The sequence below is a fragment of the Aulostomus chinensis genome, chromosome 10, assembly GCF_037954235.1.
Source record: "Aulostomus chinensis isolate RoL2024-O1b breed Wild chromosome 10, RoL_Achi_v1.0, whole genome shotgun sequence".
Classification (NCBI taxonomy): Eukaryota; Metazoa; Chordata; class Actinopteri; order Syngnathiformes; family Aulostomidae; genus Aulostomus; species Aulostomus chinensis.
In genome coordinates this window covers 14,948,035-14,959,517 of record NC_141329.1, presented here as the reverse complement: position 1 = coordinate 14,959,517, position 11,483 = coordinate 14,948,035, and the positions used below count along the sequence as shown (strand labels likewise).

Genomic DNA, 11,483 nt, shown 5'->3' with positions numbered 1-11,483 from the left:
TATCATTTTCATTTCTCTTCACACATTCATTTCTCTGTATTCAAACTGCCATTTATTCATTAAAAGTATATACAAAGCAGCCTGCCACTCCTCTGAAGTAGACGAGCTAGTACATATTTATTCCTGTGCCCATTATCTAATGCAGTGGTTCCCAACCTTTTTTGTCTTGTGTACCCCTTGAGCCTTTTTGTCACACCATGAGTACCCCTTCACTCATCGGTGTTCATGATTCTCCAAAAGTAGAACATAACACAACTGAATATGCAACGCAAATCATTTTATTTCATCTTCTTAAATTGAACATTTAATATTCAGGCATTGTCTTCTTATTTAACTCAAATTAAACATAAAATGATGTTGCCTTCAAGGCAATAAAAATTATAAATATAAGAAACAATATTATAGTAAACATTTGTATTGTTAATACTGTATTATTAATACTAATAGATTATTATTATATTGTTATTAAAGAGAAATAATAAAGTTGAAATTAGAAAAAATAAGAATAAATAAAAATAAGTAATATAAATAAATACAAAACAAATAATTAACCTGCCTTTGTTATATATAACTTTTATGACATTTACCACAAAAGGAGCTTCTTTGAATATGTCCCCTTTAAACAGGCATTTAAACTTTAAATATAAGGAACAAAACACTTAACAAGAATACTATTTAAACTCACAGTATCAGTTGTACTTTCTTTTCTTCAGTGACTTCAGTATTTTGTTTTCTTTAGTCTGAGAGATGACTGCTTTTCAGTCCTCTGAGCTTTACTGAGACACTTGAGCTTGCTTGTCTTTCATAAGCTTTGATAGTTCTGGGGGCAGTGTGGAAACAGCTGTTATCGGGCTGTTCTCCACATCCAGTCTATTCCTCTACTTGGTTTTAATGTGTGTCAAAGCGGAGAAGGTCACCTAACACATAAGTAGAACCAAAATGTAAAAGCTCAATCAGTACATGTTTTCCCAGCTCTGGATACTCCTTCTCCACATCACACCAGAACTCAGTCAATTTCTTCTCAGTATGTATCATTTTCAGTCCCTGATCAGATGATAAATCCATCAGATGCTCCTGCAGCCTTGCAGGAAGGTTGTTGCAGTTCTCACTCACAATAAATGGGTTCCTCACACAATCCAGTCTTTCTGACTTTTCTTCAGTGTCATGAAAATACAGAGTTTGGACAGATCTGCTTGCACCAGTTTGACCACTGGAGCCCTGGCAACATCAGTGCTGGCAAGATGGGAATCAAGTAGTGGGAAACAGCTGACGTCTCCCTCATCACAGTTCTTCTCCCATAGTTTGAGCTTTTTTGTGAATCCTTTAACTATGTCATACATTTACAGGATGTGTGACTCCTTTCCCTGAAGCGACAGGTTGAGCTCGTTAAGTTTGGTAAACACATCAGCGAGATACGCCAGGCGCGTCACCCACTCAGCATCCTCGAACACCGCAGCAAGAGGATGCAGATGCTTTGTCAGAAACACAGAAACTTCTCTGCGCAGTTCATAAAGTCTCAGTAGTGTTTTCCCATGAGACAGCCAGCGGACGTCCGTGTGAAGCAATAGCTGGTCGTGCTCTGTGCCACTCTCATGACAAAGACTTTCAAACAGTCTGTGATTCAGTGGCCGGGATTGGATGAAATTTATCACCTTCACAGCATCATCCATAACAGCGCTTAAATCAGGGCTCATTCGCTTACTTGCCAGTGCTTCGTTGTGAATAATACAATGCATGCATTTAATGTCGGGATTCACCTTTTTTACGTGTCCAAAAAGTCCCTTCACACTTCCCGTCATTGCAGCTGCGCCATCAGTACAGATGTGACTGCAGGTTTTCCACTGTAGATCGTGTTCTTTGAAAAAGCTGTCTATAATCTGGAACATTTCTTCCCCGGTTGTCTTTCCTGGCAGCTTTTTGCAAAACAAAATATGCTTGTTTATGTCCTAATTTCAGCCATAACCACTGCTGCAGGAAGAATGAGCTCTTCAACAATGGAGTGAGGCTTTTTTGATTTCACCATGAGCAGAGATACGGCGTAGGATGCCTCCAGTGCTTTGCTTGACACACTTGTGGCTTTTGTCATTACAGTCTGTCTTGATTTAAATTCCGACAGCTTACGTTTGAAAAATTCCTCAGTTTTACCGACACTTTCCGAGTGTTTGGTGCTCTGGTGTCGCTATAAATGGGCTGGCTTCATGGAGTTATTTGCCAGGACTTCACCGCAAAAGTAGCACTGAGGTAACGGTGGGTCCGCAGACGTCGAAGTGAATCCATATAAAATATAGTTTTCACTATACTGCTTTGGTTTAGGTTTGGAATCTTTCTTGCGTTTGTCGGCGGCTCTTTTCCCCCTCCTGGATCCACAGCAACTTGACGTTTCAGCCATTTATCCATGTTTACCTGCAGGTAAACAGGTTCCCGCTGTTTGATTTTGGTATGGCTGTGCCACAGGCTATTGTCTCCCCAGGGAAACAAGTCATAGCGCACACGTAACAGTTTATTGATGGACTTAAGAAATGACTACGAATATTTTTTATTATCGTGGAAATAAATTCTTAATTTTTCCACGTACCCCCTGCAATGTGCTCACGTACCCCTAGGGGTACACTTACCCCTGGTTGGGAAACACTGATCTAATGCATTGTTACAAGTCTAAAGTTAAAATTCAAAAATGCTAAAGCTTGGCATTGCCTCCAAGTTTACTTTTATTAACTAAGCATCTTTTTAAATATTCAAGCGCAGCCATTTTTTTTTTTTTTAATCAGCCCAAATTAGTCAATATTTTTTGTCTTCCATTTAAAAGTTGATTACTTTTTGGTCAGGAAAATATTTTTTTTTTGTTACGGACAAGGAATATGTGAGTATATTGACATATTGTTTAAATGACCTTGTTTCTCAATTTGTCTCCATCTTTTAGATTGCACAGGACTTTGCTATCCTTCACGTTGAGGCTGCCCCAAAGCTGTTTGAGAAGTGGGTTCCTCTTTATGCAGACAAGATAATAAGTCTTGTCAAACGTGAAGGGAAACTCACCAATGCGGATGAACGGAGAGCTCAGGGTAAATTTATATGTTGTGCAAATATCTTATTTTATACCATGATTTTCTTGTAGTGGGCTGCACGGTGGTGCAGTGGTTAGCACTGTGGCCTCACAGAAAGAAGGTTCTGGGTTCGAATCCCGGCTCAGGCACGGGATCTTTCTGTGTGGAGTTTGCATGTTCTCCCCGTGTCTGCGTGGGTTCTCTCCGGGTACTCCGGCTTCCTCCCACAGTCCAAAAACATGCAACTGGGGACTAGGCTGATTGAATACTCTAAATTGACCGTAGGTATGAATGTGAGTGTGAATGGTTGTTCGTCTCTCTATGTTGGCCCTGCGATGGACTGGCGACCTGTCCAGGGTGTACCCCGCCTCTCGCCCGTTGACGCTGGGATAGGCTCCAGCCCCCCCGCGACCCTTAATGTGTAGGAATAAGCGGAAGATGACGATGGATGGATGGATGGATTTTCTTGTAACCTAATGACACTTAAAATTTTAACTTAACTTACAAAAACACTCAAACGTGAAAGTCACCTGTGTAAACTACAGAAGAAAGGAAGAAGACAGAGGGGGATGCTCAAAGAGGATTGTTACATGCAAGTTAGCTTGATGGGATTTGGTTCTAATTATAGATGGATATGGATGGCAATTGCTACCAATTTGGAAGGCATTTTGACTTTTTTTTTTTGGTATTACAGCTATTCAAGTCTATATTGACGCCCATAATTGTTCTCCTACAGATGCCAAGGGGGAAGTAGCCTTGTCGCTTCTGCCAACCATGCTCCCTCCGCCAGTGTATAAAAAAGGCAGACGACTGGTCCGGGCCAGCATTGATGAATCAAGAAGAGCATTCATGGATGTGCAACCTGTAAGTAATTCACCTTTGAGCATGAATCCAAACATAAATTCATTTCGAAACAACCCCAGCTGTTTTAAAAAGTTGGAAGGAAACATCCATCTTTATATAACAAAGGGCATGGTGAAAACGTTATATCCTTGGAATGAGTGCAACGTTAGATAATGTTACTCATTTCACAAAGCACAATTCTTAAAAGTTATCACTCACATAAGACTGCACATTTCGCATGATGTCATTGTTACAACAGATATATATATATATATATATATATATATATATATATATATATATATATATATATATATTGCTTATTAAATAAGTCATGTGGATGAATCTTTGTTATTTACACTTATTAAAGTGCCTTGTGAAAGTATTCGTACCCCTTGAACTTATATGCCATTTGTCGCACAAACTTAAATATTTTTCATTGGGGTTTTCAGTGATAAACACAAGGTAACACACATTTGAGAAGTGAAACAAAAATGACATGATAGTCAGTCCTCTGATACAGAGGGGGCTAAATACTTTGTTGAATCATCTTTAACTGCAGTTACATCTAAAAGTATTCTGGGGTGCATCTCTACCAACTTTGCATGGATACACACTGCATTTTTTGTCCATTCTTCTTTGCAAAACAAAACATCTGTAAAAAGCAGGTGCTGCCACCACCATGTTTCACACTGTGGATGGTGGGTCCAGGTTCATGGTGGTGGCAGCACCGTGTTGCGGGGGCTTTTCTCCAGCAGGGACAGGGAAGCTGCTCAGAGTTGATGGGAGAATGCATGGAGCTAAATATGAATCCTGAATCCTACTGAGTATCTTGAGCAAGATTTGAAAACTGCTGTTCACAGATGCTCTCCAATCTGACAGTGAGTAGATTGCTTTGCCCCAGTAGAGATACTTACCTTTTTAGGGCCTGAGCCAGAAGGTACTTCTGGCGAAGACCTTCTGGCGAAGACCCTATTATGTTTGCTCAGCAGAGCAACACATTAGCAGCACTAAAAACACTAAAAACACACACAGTGTCCCAGCCCCCCCCCCCCAACACCCATGAGGCAACTGGGTCAGACGGCCCGGAGCCAGTTTTCAAATACACACCCATTCAAAACCTGGTATTATACTGTTCTTGCTCTCAATGAGTGCGCGCTATATGCGCACCATGCGCATAATGCGCATAACGCGCATGATCTAATTTGACCCCCTGAACATGCATGAAATTTGCTGAAATTCGGCACAATTGACCAAATCAAATCAAAACACCACAAAAGTCTATAGCGCCACCTAGGGAGCCACACAAAAAAAAAGATAATTTTTTATAATTTCGAGCACTATAACTCCTCACACGAAACTTCTACAAACATGGGACCAACACCATTGCACTCGTCTCATCAAGACCAACAATTCAAACACTCTGACCCCTCATCTATCTACAACACAATGTCCACAAATTGGACAAAACTGTCAAACTCTGGACTTTTTTTACTCCCCGAACAAAATCTATCTCCTCCTAAACCGTAAATGGCTTCCAAACTTTCACACATTAATCACACAACTGTGCTCTTTAAAAATCTTTAAAGGTTAATATACTACGCGCTCGGTTCCCATTTTATAAGCCGTCAAAGTGGGGGAGACACGTTTCACGCTTACAATGGAAGTCTATGGGGAGAGCGTGTCCTCTCAGGGTACATACTGTCAAACAAATGCTTGCCACATCTACACCATACATCCCACAGCTTTTAAAAACACATCACTGTATTCCTGACAAAAATCCCTACAAAAATATGGTATTATGTGTGACTTTGGACCAACGCATGCCGAGTTATTCAGCTTTTACACACTACATTTCTCTTAATCCTCTTCTCTCTCCACTCTAGCACAGATCAAAGACAGAGCAGCGGGGGAGGGGTTCTTAAAGGGCCAGATGGAAGCTCTGCTCTCACTCTCTGCAGCACACTGAGCCTCTGCTCTCCACTCTGACACAGATGGCAGAGAGCGAGCAGAGAAGGGAGGGGCTCTTAAAGGGCAAGCTCTCAGCTCTGCACTCACACTGGGCAGCGCACTGAGGCTTATATCTCCTAAACTACAAGGCCTAGGGTTTTGCTGATGACACCGTTGGATTCGGGCTGGTGTCAAGGACGCGGCTGTAGGCCGCGCGGGGGCTCAGGCCCTAACAGCGCTGCTTAAATGAATAAACTTACGAGCTGTGTTCATAGAAGATGTCAAGGGCCTCAAATCTGTAATAATGATGCAATAAATGTCGAAACCAAAAGGCTCTGAAACACTGCAAGAGCCAGAACACTAACTCGTCCTCTTCTTTGAGTTCACTTCTTTGGATTTATTATTCTCTGACTTGAGTTTTCTTTGTTCTTTCTTGAGTTTACGTTTAAGGCTTTTAGGGTGAAGGTTGGTTAAACCCCAAACCCTAACCCTAACCCTAATCGGGGTTAGGGTTTGGTTTTAGGGTTTTTCCCACCAACCCTAACCCTAACCCTTCCTCTTCTTTGAGTTCACTTATTATTAGGGCCTGAGCCAGAAGGTACTTCAGGCGAAGACCCCATGATGTTTGCTCGGCAGAGCAGCACATTAGCAGCACTAAAAACACTATGAACACACACTAAACAGTGTCCCAGCCCCCCCTAAACCCATGAAGCAACTCGACCAGACGGCCCGGAGCCGAATTTCACATACACACCCATTCAAAACCTGGTACTAGACTGTTCTTGCTGTCAATGAGTGCACGTAATATGCGCATTATGCGCATAACGCGCATAATCTAATTTCACCCCCTGAACATGCATGAAATTCGCTGAAATTCGGCACAATTGTCCAGTCTGGCTAAACATTCACTCATCAAAAACAAAAACACCACAAAAGTCTATAGCGCCACCTAGGGAGCCACACAACTAAAAGATAATTTTTTATAATTTGAGCGCTGTAACTCCTCCCACGAAAGTCCCACAAACATGGGACCAACAACGTTGGACTTGTCTCATCAAGACGCAAAATTCATACATTCTCACCCCTCACCTATCTACAACAGAATGTCCAAAAATTGGACAAAACTGTCAAAATCAGGACTTTTTTTACTCCTCAGACAAAATTTATCTCCTCCTAGGGCATTAATGGTATTGCTTCCAAATTTTCACACATCAATCACACAACTCTGCTCTTCAAAAATCTTTCAAAGTTTTTATATGAATTGCTCGGTATGGATTTTACAAGCCGTCAAAGTGGGGGAGACACGTTTCACGCTTACAATGGAAGTCTATGGGAAGACCGTGTCCTCTCAGGGTACATACAGTCAAACAAACACTTCGCACATCTACACCATACATCCCACAGCTTTACAAAACACACCACTGCATTCCTGACAAAAATCCCTACAAAAATATGGTATTATGTGTCACTCTTGACCAATGTATGCCGACTTATTCAGCTTTTCCACACTACAATTCTGTTGATCCTCCTCTGCTCTCCACTCTAGCTCAGATCAAAGACAGAGAAGCGGGGGAGGGGTTCTTAAAGGGCCAGCTCTCAGCTCTGCTCACTCTCTGATCAGACTCAGGCTTCTAACTCCAAAACTACAAGGCCCAGAGATTGACCAAGACACCGCTGGATTGGGGCCAATGTCAAGGACGCGGCCACAGGCCGTGCAGGGGCTCAGGCCCTAACAACGCTGCTTGCAGCTTTAATTAGGGCCTGAGCCAGAAGGTACTTCAGGCGTAGACCCTATTATGTTTTGAAGTCAGAGAGACACGAAGTCAGCGCTAAAAGCAGTAAAAACACATACTTAGGAGCATCACAGGCCTCTAAAAACATCACAGGATAGTCCGGGGGGGACAGGGGGGTGAGGTCTTCCATTGAAACCAATGGTGGCAAAAATTATATCTGAAATTGTTACGTTTTTCCTATTATTAGACCCTGAGCCAGTACCTGGCGAAGACCCTATTATGTTTCGAAGGCACACTCGCCACTTTAATTTGTTAAATTAAATCGTCAAGTTAATTTGACCCCCTAAACATGCTTGAAAACTCACCAAATTTGGTACGCACATCGGGTGCGGTGAAAAATTCGATAATTAAAAAAAAAGAGGCGCTCTACTCAATAGCGCCACCTACATACACAAAAAACCACGCCAACGCCTGTAGGAATGTCCTACAGACATGGGACCAACACCGTTGGACTTGTCTCATCAAGACGGATAAATCATACACTCACACCCCTGACCTAACTGTAACAGGATGTCCACAATTTGGACACGAATGTCTAATTTTGGACAATTTTGCGCCCCGAACAAAATCTATCTCCTCCTAAACCGTAAATGCCAGGGCTTCCAAACTTTCACACATTACTCTCCCAACTGTGCTGATTAAAAGTTGTACAAGGTTAATATACTACTCGCTCGGTTTGGATTTTATAAGCCCTCAAAGTGGGGGAGACACTTTTCGCCTTACAATGCAAGTCTATGGGGAGAGCGTGTCCTCTCAGGGTACATACTCTCAAACAAATGCTTCTCACATCTACACCATACAACCCACAGCTTTTAAAAACACACCACTGGATTCCTGACAAAAATCTCTACAAAATTTGATATTATGTGTGACTTTTGGCCAACATATACCAAGTTATTCAGCTTTTACACACTACATTTCTCTTAAACCTCCACTCTCTCCACTGCAGCACAGATCAGAGACAGTGCAGCGGGGGAGGGGGTTCTTACAGGGCCAGCTGGCAGCTCTGCTCTCAGCTCTGCAGTCACACTGTGCAGCACACTGAGGCTCGTATCTCCGAAACTACAAGGCCTAGGGATTTGCTGATTACACCGTTGGATTGGGGCTGGTGTCAAGGATGCGGCCGTAGGCCGTGCGGGGGCTCTGGCCCTAACAACGCTGCTTGCAGCTTTAATTAGGGCCTGAGCCAGTACCTGGCGAAGACCCTATTATGTTTCGAAGGCACACTCGTTATTCTTTCCGGTTCCGCCGCCAAAAAAACCCTTAATTACACCCCCTGAACATGCATGCAATTCGCTGAATTTTTGCACACACGTCCGGTCTGGCGAAAATTTCGATATTCTGAAAAAAAAATTGGGACAAACCCTACAGCGCCACCTAGGGAGCCAAAACAAAAATTTAAAATTTGGAGCGCTGTAACTGCTTGCACGAATGTCCCACAGACACAGGACCAACACCGTTGCACTCGTCTCATCAAGACGAAAAATTCATAGGCTCTGACCTCTGACCTATCTACAACACAATGTCCACAAATTGGACAAAACTGTCAAAATGAGGACTTTTGCTACTCCCTGAACAAAATCTATCTCCTCCTAAACTGTATATGGCATCGCTTCCAAACTTTCACACTTTACTCTCCCAACTGTGCTCTTCAAAAATCTTTAAAGGCTAATATACTATGCGCTCGGTTCCCATTTTATAAGCCGTCAAAGTTGGGGAGACACGTTTTACGTTACAATGGAAGTCAATGGGGAGGCCGTGTCCTGTCATGGTACATACTCTCGAACAAACGCTTCTCACGTCTACACTAAAACTCACACAGCTTCACAAAACACACCACTAGATTCCTGAGAAAAATCCCTACAAAAATATGGTATTATATTGCACTTTCAAGCAACATATGCTGAGTTCTTTGCTTTTCACACACTAAAAATGTACACTTTTCAGCTGCTCTCCACTCTGCAACAGATGGCAGAGATTTGTTTACTGTAGTCATAGAAACCACAATTGGAGGGTCTCTGCCCTCATGTACATACTGTCAAACAAACACTTGTAGCTTCTAAACTAAAACACTCACACCTTCAAAAAACACACCATTGAATTCCTGAGAAAAAAACTCTACGCACTGATGTCTTTACTTTCAACTTTTGACCAACATATGCTGAGTTATGACTGTGTTTCACAGTAAAACTGCCCAAATCCTCCTCTATCTCCACTCTGACACAGATGGCAGAGAGCGAGCAGAGAAGAGAGGGGCTCTTAAAGGGCCAGCTCTCAACTCTGCACTCGCACTGTGCAGCGAGTTGAGGGTCGTATCTCCTAGGGATTTGCCGATTACACCGTTGGTTGCGGGCCGACGGTCCAGCCGCGGCTGCGCCGGGACTCAGGCCCTAACAATGCTGCTTGCAGCTTTAATTTCTTTTATTTCTCATCATAGGTCGGAACCAACATGGTTGAATACCTTGAGCAGGTAAAGACAGTGAGATCCTGCCCCTATGTCCTCCTGCTGGAGAGTGGGACCCAGTACTCGCAAGTGTTTTCGGTCATGTCAGGGAGGACGATTGAGGCCGAAACAGCAGTTGCAGCGGTTGATACGTGTTTTAAAAGTTTTTTTGTATTTGACTTGGACTATCCAAAAGAGTGCACACCAACATGGCAATTTCTACAGAGTATAATTTTTGATTTGGAAAAAATCGTTACACCAGCGGTTGGCTTTCTTGGGAGCCAGCTGCAATCACTGGCCTCCAGATAAGTTATAGTTATAGTATAGTTATATATATATGTATAATATATATATACATATATATATATATATATATATATATAGAGAGAGAGAGAGAGAGAGAGAGATAGATAGAGATATAGAGATATAGATAGAGATATATAGAGATATAGATATATAGAGAGATATTGATATATATAGAGATAGATAGAGATATAGAGAGATATAGAGATAGATATAGATATATAGAGAGATATAGATATATAGAGAGGTATAGATATATATAGAGATAGTTCCTACAATTGTTTTAAGATTGTTTTTAGATACTATTAATGTTTTTTATTAAAAGATGAAGTTACTGTCACCTTTTTTTAATACAATTTAAGAAAGTTGGTTGACTAAAATATTTTTGTACTGTAAGTTTTAAAAAATGTTTCAAAATAGTTCATGTTTACTGTTCCCTATTTTTGAAAGTTTGTTCTTTAAAATATTTTGTGAATTTTGAATTTTAATAAATATTTTGTCTTAAGTTTTGTTGTCAGAATATATTTAATCAAAAAATAATGACCATAACAATATCATAAAATTATGATAAAATATTAATTATTAGAAATTCCCAACCCAAATGATTGAGTAGAAAGAACCCAGCAGTATAGTCAAATTGAGCCTGTGGTTGGGTAATAAGAACAACCCAACTGGGTTGTATAAACAACCCAGCTGTTGGTTTAAGGAAACCAAACCAATTTGTTGGGTCAAAATAACCAAGCATGTGTTCTGTCCAATATTTAACCAGTGTTGGGTTAAAAAATAACCCATATTGGTTTGTTTTTAACCCAACATTTTTTAGAGAGTAAGCGAATAAGTCCCTATTAGGGTAAGGGTATAGGATTAGGGTTTAGGGTTAGGGTTAGGGTTAGGTTTAGGAACTTTGGAACTGTAAGGTGTAGGAGGCTGAAAGTTGTTGCACAGGGTTCTGATGGTCGGCAGAGTGATTGGTGAAATTTTCCAGTTGATTAGAGAAAAGACGGCAGAGTTATTGGCGTATAAGCCCCTATTAGGGTTAGGAACTTTGGAACCATAAGGTGTAGGAGGCTGAAATCTGGTGCATCGGGTTCTGATAGTCGGCGGAGT

General features: G+C 41.5%; 1 long non-coding RNA gene and 1 pseudogene across 1 annotated transcript; one reads left to right on the top strand and one right to left on the bottom strand.

Annotated features, from left to right (window-relative positions):
* Window positions 1-484: 484 nt before the first annotated feature.
* LOC147254499 (zinc finger BED domain-containing protein 5-like) lies at window positions 485-1,931 on the bottom strand (annotated as a pseudogene).
* A 551-nt stretch (window positions 1,932-2,482) lies between these two features.
* Window positions 2,483-10,588, top strand: LOC147254498 (uncharacterized). Its single transcript, XR_015118058.1, has 3 exons — window positions 2,483-3,062; window positions 3,781-3,908; window positions 10,068-10,588. It is a non-coding gene; the product is annotated as an uncharacterized LOC147254498 (long non-coding RNA).
* The last annotated feature ends 895 nt before the right edge of the window (window positions 10,589-11,483 follow it).